Source organism: Amia ocellicauda, chromosome 4, assembly GCF_036373705.1.
Source record: "Amia ocellicauda isolate fAmiCal2 chromosome 4, fAmiCal2.hap1, whole genome shotgun sequence".
NCBI lineage: Eukaryota > Metazoa > Chordata > Actinopteri > Amiiformes > Amiidae > Amia > Amia ocellicauda.
In genome coordinates this window covers 2,081,608-2,091,269 of record NC_089853.1, presented here as the reverse complement: position 1 = coordinate 2,091,269, position 9,662 = coordinate 2,081,608, and the positions used below count along the sequence as shown (strand labels likewise).

Genomic DNA, 9,662 nt, shown 5'->3' with positions numbered 1-9,662 from the left:
TTAAACCAGACATTACTTTGTACTGCAAACAGGTTTTCAGTAGTATTAGAACATAAGAAAGTTTACAATCCAGAGGAGGCCATTCGCCCCATCGTGCTCATTTGGTGTCCATTAATATCTAAGTGATCAAGGATCCTATCCAGTCTGTTTTTGAATGTTCCCAAATTGTCTCTTCAGCCACATCGCTGGGGAGTTTGTTCAGATTGTGACGCCTCTCTGTGTGAAGAAGTGTCTCCTGTTTTCTGTCTTGAATGCCTTGAAGCCCAATTTCCTTTTGTGTCCCCGGGTGCGTGTGTCCCTGCTGATCTGGAAAAGCTCCTCTGGTTTGATGTGGTCGATGCCTTTCATGATTTTGAAGACTTGGATCAAGTCCCCACGTAGTCTCCTCTGTTCCAGGGTGAAAAGGTTCAGGTCCTCAGTCTCTCAGTAGGACATTCCCTTCAGACCTGGAATAAGTCTGGTTGCTCCTCTGAACTGCCTCTAGAGCAGCGATATCTTTCTTGAAGTGTGGAGCCCAGAACTGTCCACAGTATCCAGATGAGCTCTAACTAGTGCATTGTACAGTCTGAACAGCACTGCCCTTGTTCTCAATTCTACACTTTTGACAATATACCCCAGCATTGTGTTTGCCTTTTTTATTGCTTCCCCACATTGTTTGGATGGAGAAAGTGAGGAGTCCACATAGACTCCTAGGTCTTTCTCATGTGTTACTTCATCTAGTTCTGTTCCTCCCATAGTGTAATTATAGTGGACATGTTTGTTACCTGCATGTATTACCTTGCACTTGTCCACATTGAATTTCATCTGCCAGGTGTCGGCCCACAACTGAATATTATCTAAGTCCCTTTGAATAGCCTGTGCTGCCGAGATTGTTTCTGCTGAGCCACCTATTTTAGTATCATCTGCAAATTTGACAAGTTTACTAACTATCCCAGAGTCCAGATCATTAATATAGATTAGAAAAAGCAAAGGCCCTAGTACTGATCCCTGTGGAACTCCACTAACAACCTCACTCCAGTTAGAAGCGACTCCTCTAATCAACACCCTCTGTTTCCTAGACATCAACCAGTTCATAATCCATCTACTTACATTACCCTGAATGCCTACAGCTTCCAATTTGAGGATCAGTCTTTGGTGTGGAACCTTATCAAAAGCTTTTGGAAAATCTAAGTATATCATATCATCTGCTTTCACGTGATCTACAGCTGCAGTTGCACGTTCAACAAATTCCAATAAATTAGTAAGACATGATCTGCCTCATCTAAACCCATGTTGACTATCTCCAAGAATATGGTTTTCATTAAGATGCTCCTCTATTTTCTGTCTAATCATTTTTTCCAACATTTTACAGGTGATGCAGGTGAGACTGATTGGTCTGTAATTTCCTGGCTCAGTTTTGTCCTCTTTCTTGTGGATTGGTTTGACATTTGCTGTCTTCCAATCAGTTGGCACATCCCCTGTTCTAAGGAGATGTATCCTCCTATAATTGACATTCATTGCATATATATGGAGGACTAACCATGCAAGATTAAAAATAATTACACAGAGAAAATAATACATCAATAACACAAAATTAATACAATATTGAAATGAATCAAACAGTTTAAATAAATAAATGGATATTATTAATTCATATATTTATTTCAACATTGAGTGTATTTATTTTTACTGTTGGCAGGGATATAGACACTAGAATCCATATGTTGAAAACAAAAACAAAAAATGAGGAAGAAACTTCAGCAGATGGCACTGTCGTGTTCCCCAAAATATTCCTCCTCACTTCGATCGTGCTTGGCCTTGCATTTAAACTATGTGGCAAGATAATTATTCAGTTTAACAGGTTTTGTGAATTAAGGACCGACAGTTAATAAGTAATTGTTTCCATACAAAGGATGTGGAGAAACTAACATGTGGCCGGATTAAATCAAAACTGTGACCCACCCGCTAATAGCGAACTACAAACCTGTACCTCATAGCGGTGACATTAGTGATTAGAAGAAAGTGGCATCTTATGAAGATGAAGCGCAACTCAGTACAGCTCTGTAGTTTTGATTCAGTCCGGCCCATGGTATGATGATTCCTATAGTCTACTGTACGTGAAAAACGTGCTCCAGGCTTTCTGGTGGTTTTATTTACTATAAGGAAATAATTGGAAACACACATTTCGATAGTGTAACTGAAGTCACTAACAGACATTGGTTAGCAAGTTGTAATAAATGAACGGCAGTTAGAGCATGCTGTCAATTGCACGATACAGTCGGAACTGCTACGTCTTTATCCCAGACCGCACAAGTGCAGTGCGTCGCGCTGCTGCAGCGCACATTTGCACAGTGCTGCGCAGATCTGCAGAATTCCACCGATTCCATTCGTGCACCGCGCAGACCCTCGCAGAGCTGCGGACATCTGCGCTACAGTAGCGCTGCGCTGCGCAGTCTGCACCGGGCCGGCCTGGCACGCCTCTCATCACATGACAGGTGATTGGAGACCGACTTGGCTATTGAACTGTGGCGACAGACATTCGCAGTGGGACCGGCAATAAGAGCTGCCAGGCATTGGCAGGATCTGCGCAGAGCAACCTGAACAAGCCCGAAGTCCCCGACACATGAGCCAGCTTCATCAGCAGTGTCTGACCACAGAGAAAAGTACAGCATTAAAGTCACAAGGTTAGTAGTTATTTGAAATGATCAAATATTTGGTTTATTCATTTACTGTTAAACTTACTGTTTGCGTGTGCTTGCTTATATTTGGTATGACTATATAAATAGTATAGGAAGCGATTTTAGAGTGCTTGTTTCTGTTGTTTCTGCAACTATTCAATGATTTTAAACCGTTTTCTTTTAATTGCAATTCAATGCGTTATTCTTTTAAGTGCAAAGAGCCACCGGAGGCGCATAACCTTCCATGCAAGTCTTTTTAGAAACATACCCCCAGTGTTAATATTTCATGTTTTTAAGTTAGTGCACGTCTGTGCATCTGTCTTCATTTGTTTATGTGTATACACACACATTTCACATGCCAAGGACTAAAAACTTTTTTTTTTTTAATGTTACACAATTATATAATTTTAGAAATACTACACTTTTCTAACAGGTGCATGGTAATAAGCTGAAGGTAGATCTATAGCACCTGTCTCAACATGTTGTGTGCTGTAGTGAAATTAGACATTTGTTTCAGTGTGGAAAGTAGAAAATGCAATGTCTGCTCTGTGCCTTTAGCTGGTTCTCATATATAGCAAGTTTGCTTGATTCTAAACATGGTCTATTCAGGTACTTTTGTGACGGATATTCCAAGAAAACCGGTATGAGCTGAACAGCTGGCATTGAACTTGATTGTAACACGTTTTGAACCCTTTTAGAAATATCTGAGGTGCAGAGTTGATGGAGGCAAGACTATCATATTACAGTGTACTAACAAAAAATTACTGAAACTGGTCTGGCTTTGAATGAAAGTGAATTGAGATTAAAGTAGGACATGGGAGAGCTTCTGTTTGTGAGTTGTACCTTGTGTCTTTGGAATTCTTTATTATAAAAGAGTAACAGTAGGTTATGGAGGTTAATGTGAGAAAAGTATTGTATTACACATTTTGATATTAAGGGAAAGCTATTTGCCCTTAGGTCCTCATCTTTACCATGCGGTGCAAACAAGTCAGATTATCGTCCCCTACATTCAGGAAGGGGACATGCTGGTTAATTGTGAACTGTGATTAAAGCAAGACAACCGGCTTTGGTCAAATGATTGTGCTGTGAATTATATACACAGTATCAGTCCATGTAGTTTACACAGCTGGGCAATCCACTGAACAGTATTTATTGTACAAAGGATTTAAAAATAACTAAAACCAAGATGCTCAGAATTTTTAAACTTATAATGTGGGTGTGACAGAAACAAACCTGCTACCTGAAATGTGGTTACCTCCCATTCATTAGCAAAATAAAGGACATGTCCACTTCTCAACTACAGCAAATATAATTTATTGAGGCAGTGGTATCTTAACACAAGGGCAAGAATAGTTCACAACCTACTTTCTGGTAATGATGCTCTGGATAAGATGTAATACTGTGGTATTCAGACATCCCATCGATTCATATTCTATTACATATTTTATTTCCATATACATAGGAAGTACCTTATACCATGACTGTCATGGACTTATAAACCGATAAGCACATCCTTATCATCCAGAATCTGGTACGTTATTCAAATCTAGGAGTCCAATAATAAACAGATCACTGCATCAGTGCCTTGGAGCTGTGTTGTGTTCCCAGCGTCTGCTGACCTGGACGAGAGAAGCCGTCTTTACACAGATGAACAATAACCTTTTACAGTTTCACAGGAAAAACGTTTTCTTGCTCTGGCAGTTGAATGTTACCAATTTCGCTCTGGGAAAATGGATAACCTGAATTAAGTGCTGTTGATATGAACTGTATATGGAAACAGGCATTATGTTGAAGATCATGTTCTGTAGCAAATGCATGAAGCCTAACCTTTCGCCTTGTTCTGCTTGCAGGGTAAACAGTGCACGATTGTGTGTCTTCATTGTGACAACATCTCTGTCCTGAGCAAGAATTAGAATACAGATACTGCAGCTGTCAAATGTCTTGGGTAGAGGAATCATTATTTTAAATGGGGGATGGGAAAAAATATATAGTAATAAGACAAGTCTGTAGGAAGAGAATGTTGGAAATAATCTTCGTCGTTTTAAAATCCACTACCAAATTACCCAAAGGTTAATTGCTTTATTTGATAATACTTTCAGTGTAAGCACACTGTTCATGTGGTATGCTTTTAAAAATACCATGCTGCTCTCAAATAAACTTCATGAGGCAATTCACTGGAACCAAATGGACTTTCTCAGGGAGACAATACTATTCTCTGAAAAGAAACACAGGATGAAGACATTTCCACGCTAGTCATACTTGATGCGTTTAAGCAGGGCTGAGACGTTTTCGTTTTCATTTTCAGTAAATAGTGCATCTCTGCCTTACTGAATGACTCACTGGAATAGTTACACAAGGCCGGTTCTCAAAGGGGGCAGATTGGAAGGAAGTTTGGCTCTTAAATCAATAGCGGGATCTTGTCACTGAAGCTGAAACACAGACCGTAACTAGTGGAAGTAATAAATAAGTCTTCTGTTATATTTGTAGATTAAAAAACACTGGAGGCTGACAGGTTTATACTTAATTATTTATCGTATGAATTACTACCCACTACACATATGGTGAGAAGTAAACAAGACCAAACATCTGCGGTGTATGTAGTCAATTTATTATTTTCAATGCATTAAACTATATTTCTTTGAATGGGCTACAAATGTAAGGGTGAAATATGATGCTTTGCTAGGCATTTCTGGCAAAGGGTCCAACAGTGAAAGGAAGATGGTAGAGACTAAATGTGGAAAAGAATGGCTCATTTGTGGAAATCTCACAAGCACACATCCAATTGTTATTAATTTAACAAGTTAAAAATACATTACACATCACTTCCTCAGTGGCTACAAGGCAAACAATAACCCATTCCCTGGCATAAATGCAACTTGAGAAAGGGGAACATATTTGTCAACTAGATAATTTAGATCTATTCATCCCCATCTAACATAAATCCACATGTTATGATCTATGTAAACAATGACGGGTGTTATAGTCTTGTCTCATCCAGCAGTCACATTGCTTTTACCTAGACAGTTTCCATTGGGTTATCTTAAACCAGCAGTATGAGAGACTAAGCATGTCCTCAGCAATTCAATATCAGTCCTATAAACTTCCTGTGCTGAACCCCCACCCCCACCCCCTCCAGTTCAATATCAATTAAATTACTTTGTTCATTGCTTGTTCTTTACAAGAAAACATAACAAATAATAATACATAAGATAATTGTTCTCCAGAGGAATGAAAATTGGAGACCCTTCATGTGAATCCACAGAGTCACTTGGAATTGCATTCCCGCAGACTGTTCTACTTTCTTTAAATGTTTTCTGACATTTGCTCTTGCGAATGATTTTCACATCAGTGCACTTTTCTCAAATTATATCTCCATGCCCTTCTTGAAACATCCTCTTGTGCGTCAGAACTGCCAGCTCAGATTGTGGCAGGTAAGCGTGCAAGACTGGGTCTGGGTGAGGGAATCGGCAGGGATGTCCGAGGGAGCTTTGGGAATCTTCAAACAGGAAGCTGGTGGACTTTAATGTAATAGACCTAATACATACGGGATGTTTCCATTAAGGATAGATTTGTACAGAAAGCACAGTTATACATACATAGATGCATACGTAACATGTCATGTTAAATTTTATTAATAAAAATACAGATTTAAAGGAAGATATAAAACTGACAGTGGGCTTTTTTGTAATAATTTTAAATGTTGGTGTATTATAAAATCACAAGACCTCCCATACTGACTTTCACATACATTCTCACAGCCGCAAACTGGAAAGATGTTCTTTTTACATGTTGGTGCAAGACTATCACTGTTTTTATTTTGGATGTCCATATATTATAAATAAATACCAATGTGTGAGAGATCTAGATCTAGATATGCAAAAATCATGTTCAGAGGAGGTTAGAATCCTAAAATCCCAATTTAAGAGTCACTCTTAATATATGGATAAAAGCATTATATAATTCCATGTCATTACTGCATTATTTAGCAGCTGCTCATGAATTCTCCTTTCATGTAAAAATATTAATTTGTGTTGACAAGCTTGTGTCATATGCTGCCTTCTGATGTTGTTTTTCCATATCTGTCACATGCGCAGGAATACATTCCCAAAGCATTGCACACTTAAATGCACAACAATTGTATTGCTGTTTTAAGTGTGAAATCAGCAGAAAGTATGTTTTGAAATAACCATTAACACCACCACAACCTGGGTTTTACTTTAGAAACTAAAAAATGTGAATCTGGAATTCTGTGTTTGAAAGATTTTATAAAAAGTTATTTTAGAAAGGAAACAATGGTTTTAAAGTTGTACTATGTTTTACATTTTATTTCATGCAGTTACAATTTCAAGGCAGTTCATGAAAGACCTAGACTGGTCTCCTAACTGAATAACTGACATCGTCTGATAAGGGCCCATGTTGAAACTGGGGCAGTAGCTTGCTTCTATATTCATGTTTATTTTGAAAAATATTATTTTCACCACAGGACAAGTTTAGTTAATTCACACTTCCTTTAAAGATTTCAGAACAGGAAGTAGCTGCACAACAGAAAAATACACCCTTCACTTTGGATCATTTGGGTTAAGCGTGCAGGTTTCGCTCACAAGAACTGTTAGTTCAGGTACAAAATAAGCATTTAGTATCAAAGGAGGTAACTTTTGCCTGTGAGATACAAGGTTTGAAAATGAAATGGTCAGATTTACTTTGCAGGAAGAATGCAGTATTGTGTTGCTTACAAAATCTACTGCTTACTCTGCATTTCCAAACTTCATTTGGCTTGATTGCTGGTACAAATACTGGTGTACCGCACAATGTCGTCGTCTGTCAGTAACATTACACTTGGCTATGTTGATGCTGACATTTTAGATAACAAATAACATTCCTGTGACAAGCTGGAAAGGCTTGACAGAGAATGGCAAATTCAAGGTTGCATCAGGATTTTCACATTACAGATAAGTGAACGTCTGATATAGTAAAGTGGTATATTGTTTATGCGTTTCACAAATAATTTGCACTACCTTTCAATGAGGTCTTTGTTTTTGTGATTGTTAATGACAAAAAAAGAATGTAAGGATTTAAAAATTAGATTTATTTATTGGCAACCTTGTTTTAAATCCATAGAAATCGACCGGTGTGAATCACTGTAATACTTAAATGATGTCCTCATATTCTTCAGTGCCAAATGCACATACAGATACAAGTATAAGTCTAGCCAGGGCTTAATTCAGAAGACATTACAGCAATAACACTTAACAAGCGCAGAATAAAAGCCACAATATGTATACTTGTACTTGTGGTTTGCAAATTATTTGGATTTTACAGCATGTCTAAAGATCACTGAAAGCTCTCCCAAACTCAAATTATGATTGACATACAATGTGATTTCTTTAAATATAATTAATTAATTCAAAACTATTTTAATGACAATGCAAACTGTCAAGTAGAAAAGCTATTGAGTTATATTAATTATACATAAAACAAGGCCATTTCAAAGTAAAGCGAGCAGTTGCAATGTAGAACTCGCAGCATGGCCAATTTTATTTTGTCTAATTTATTAAGTTTTGTTATCTTCTGTATTTATATTGGCTACAAACTGCAACTATCTAGGAAGCAAAAGGGAAAATGAAATCCTGTTATTTATTTTTTAAATACTTATTTCCTGATACATGCTGTAGAAAAAAATCAAAACGGATAGCTGGAATATATGGTGGTAATTGCATCGCATATGAGAAAACACATTTTAAATCAAAACCATACACTTATCTAACTGCAGTAACCTTTTAGCTGTTTTTGGATATTCAATGTGTTTTCTTTCTTTTTTTATCAAGCTCTTTCTTATGAACATGTGGAAACTAAAGTTAATCCACTTAAATAAAAGTGAATTGAAATACTGGAGTACAACAGCAGAGAAAATCCTTGCTGAAAGTAGCCATGGAGGAAAAACCAACACACAAAATGCCAGCAGTCAAAGGATGTTATTATAAGAATAGAAAGCATAAAAATAACTACTTCCTGCCCAAGTGGTTTTATTTATGCTCTGACTAGCCAATACTAGTTATGTCTACCCCACTGGATTTGTCTTGGATCCCTCAACTTTGAGTAGGACAATTCAAAGTGTATTAATTAATTGGCATACAAATATAGATTTATACCCAGGCATCACCTCTTGTAGATGTTATGAGAAAACGGCAAGGAAGTGAAGCACGGCGCTTCTTCTGTCGAAGGTATTAGGAGATTATCAGGAGCTTGAGCTGATCTGTGTATGTTTTCAGACTGTTTCTTATAATGAGGGATTTCTGTTCTGTTTATGTCATGGGAAAATAACTGCAGGATGAGTCCCACCCTGACAACATCAGTCAGATGGAACGGTTTGGGGTTCAGTAACACTGTAAACACCTAGATTAAAAAAATGATATTAGTGGTTATTTTAGTTATAGATAAAAATAATGAGAAAAGATACAAGGGCTGCTCAGATTTCAATAAGTAGGGATTTCAGGGCGAGTTATTTATTGCAGTTCCCTGTGCATTCTCACAATTAAATGGAGTGTATGTGGTAGGGGGGAATCTTGGAGCACTTTGGGTTCCATTCACGGCTGCTTTCGTTTCATATTAAGATTTTCTGCCCGGCTGGCTAAAGTTAACCTGCATGAAATGATACAAATGTTCAATAGTTTGCTTACCTTTGTAAATTAGCACTTAAAACAATAAATAAAGGAAAATTATGTCAGTTTTTGTAATCCTAGAAAAGCGTCCGTCACATCAAGAGACCGTGTACAGGGCAAATAAATGATTTAAATATGATTCATGTTTATTTTATATATTATGCATCAGATTTGAATGAAAGAACTTCTGAACACAATTATATATATTTTCTTTTTAAACTAACTTTCAGTGGAGTACTACTATAACATTTATTTTTTAAATGCTATTTTACAAGGTTGAGCTGGCCTCCAGTTCTGCACTTGAAGATATACAATAATTCTAAGCATTTCACTACTCGGGTTTGTA

General features: G+C 37.3%; 1 protein-coding gene across 4 annotated transcripts in view; it reads left to right on the top strand.

Annotated features, from left to right (window-relative positions):
* The first annotated feature begins 2,510 nt into the window (after positions 1 to 2,510).
* ppfibp2b (PPFIA binding protein 2b) overlaps positions 2,511 to 9,662 on the top strand; it is a 57,655-nt gene continuing 50,503 nt past the window's right edge. For all 4 annotated transcript variants that reach the window (XM_066700467.1, XM_066700466.1, XM_066700464.1 and 1 more), the window contains exon 1: positions 2,511 to 2,663. The gene's annotated coding sequence lies outside the window, so the exon portion shown is untranslated. The remainder of the gene's footprint in view (positions 2,664 to 9,662) is intronic.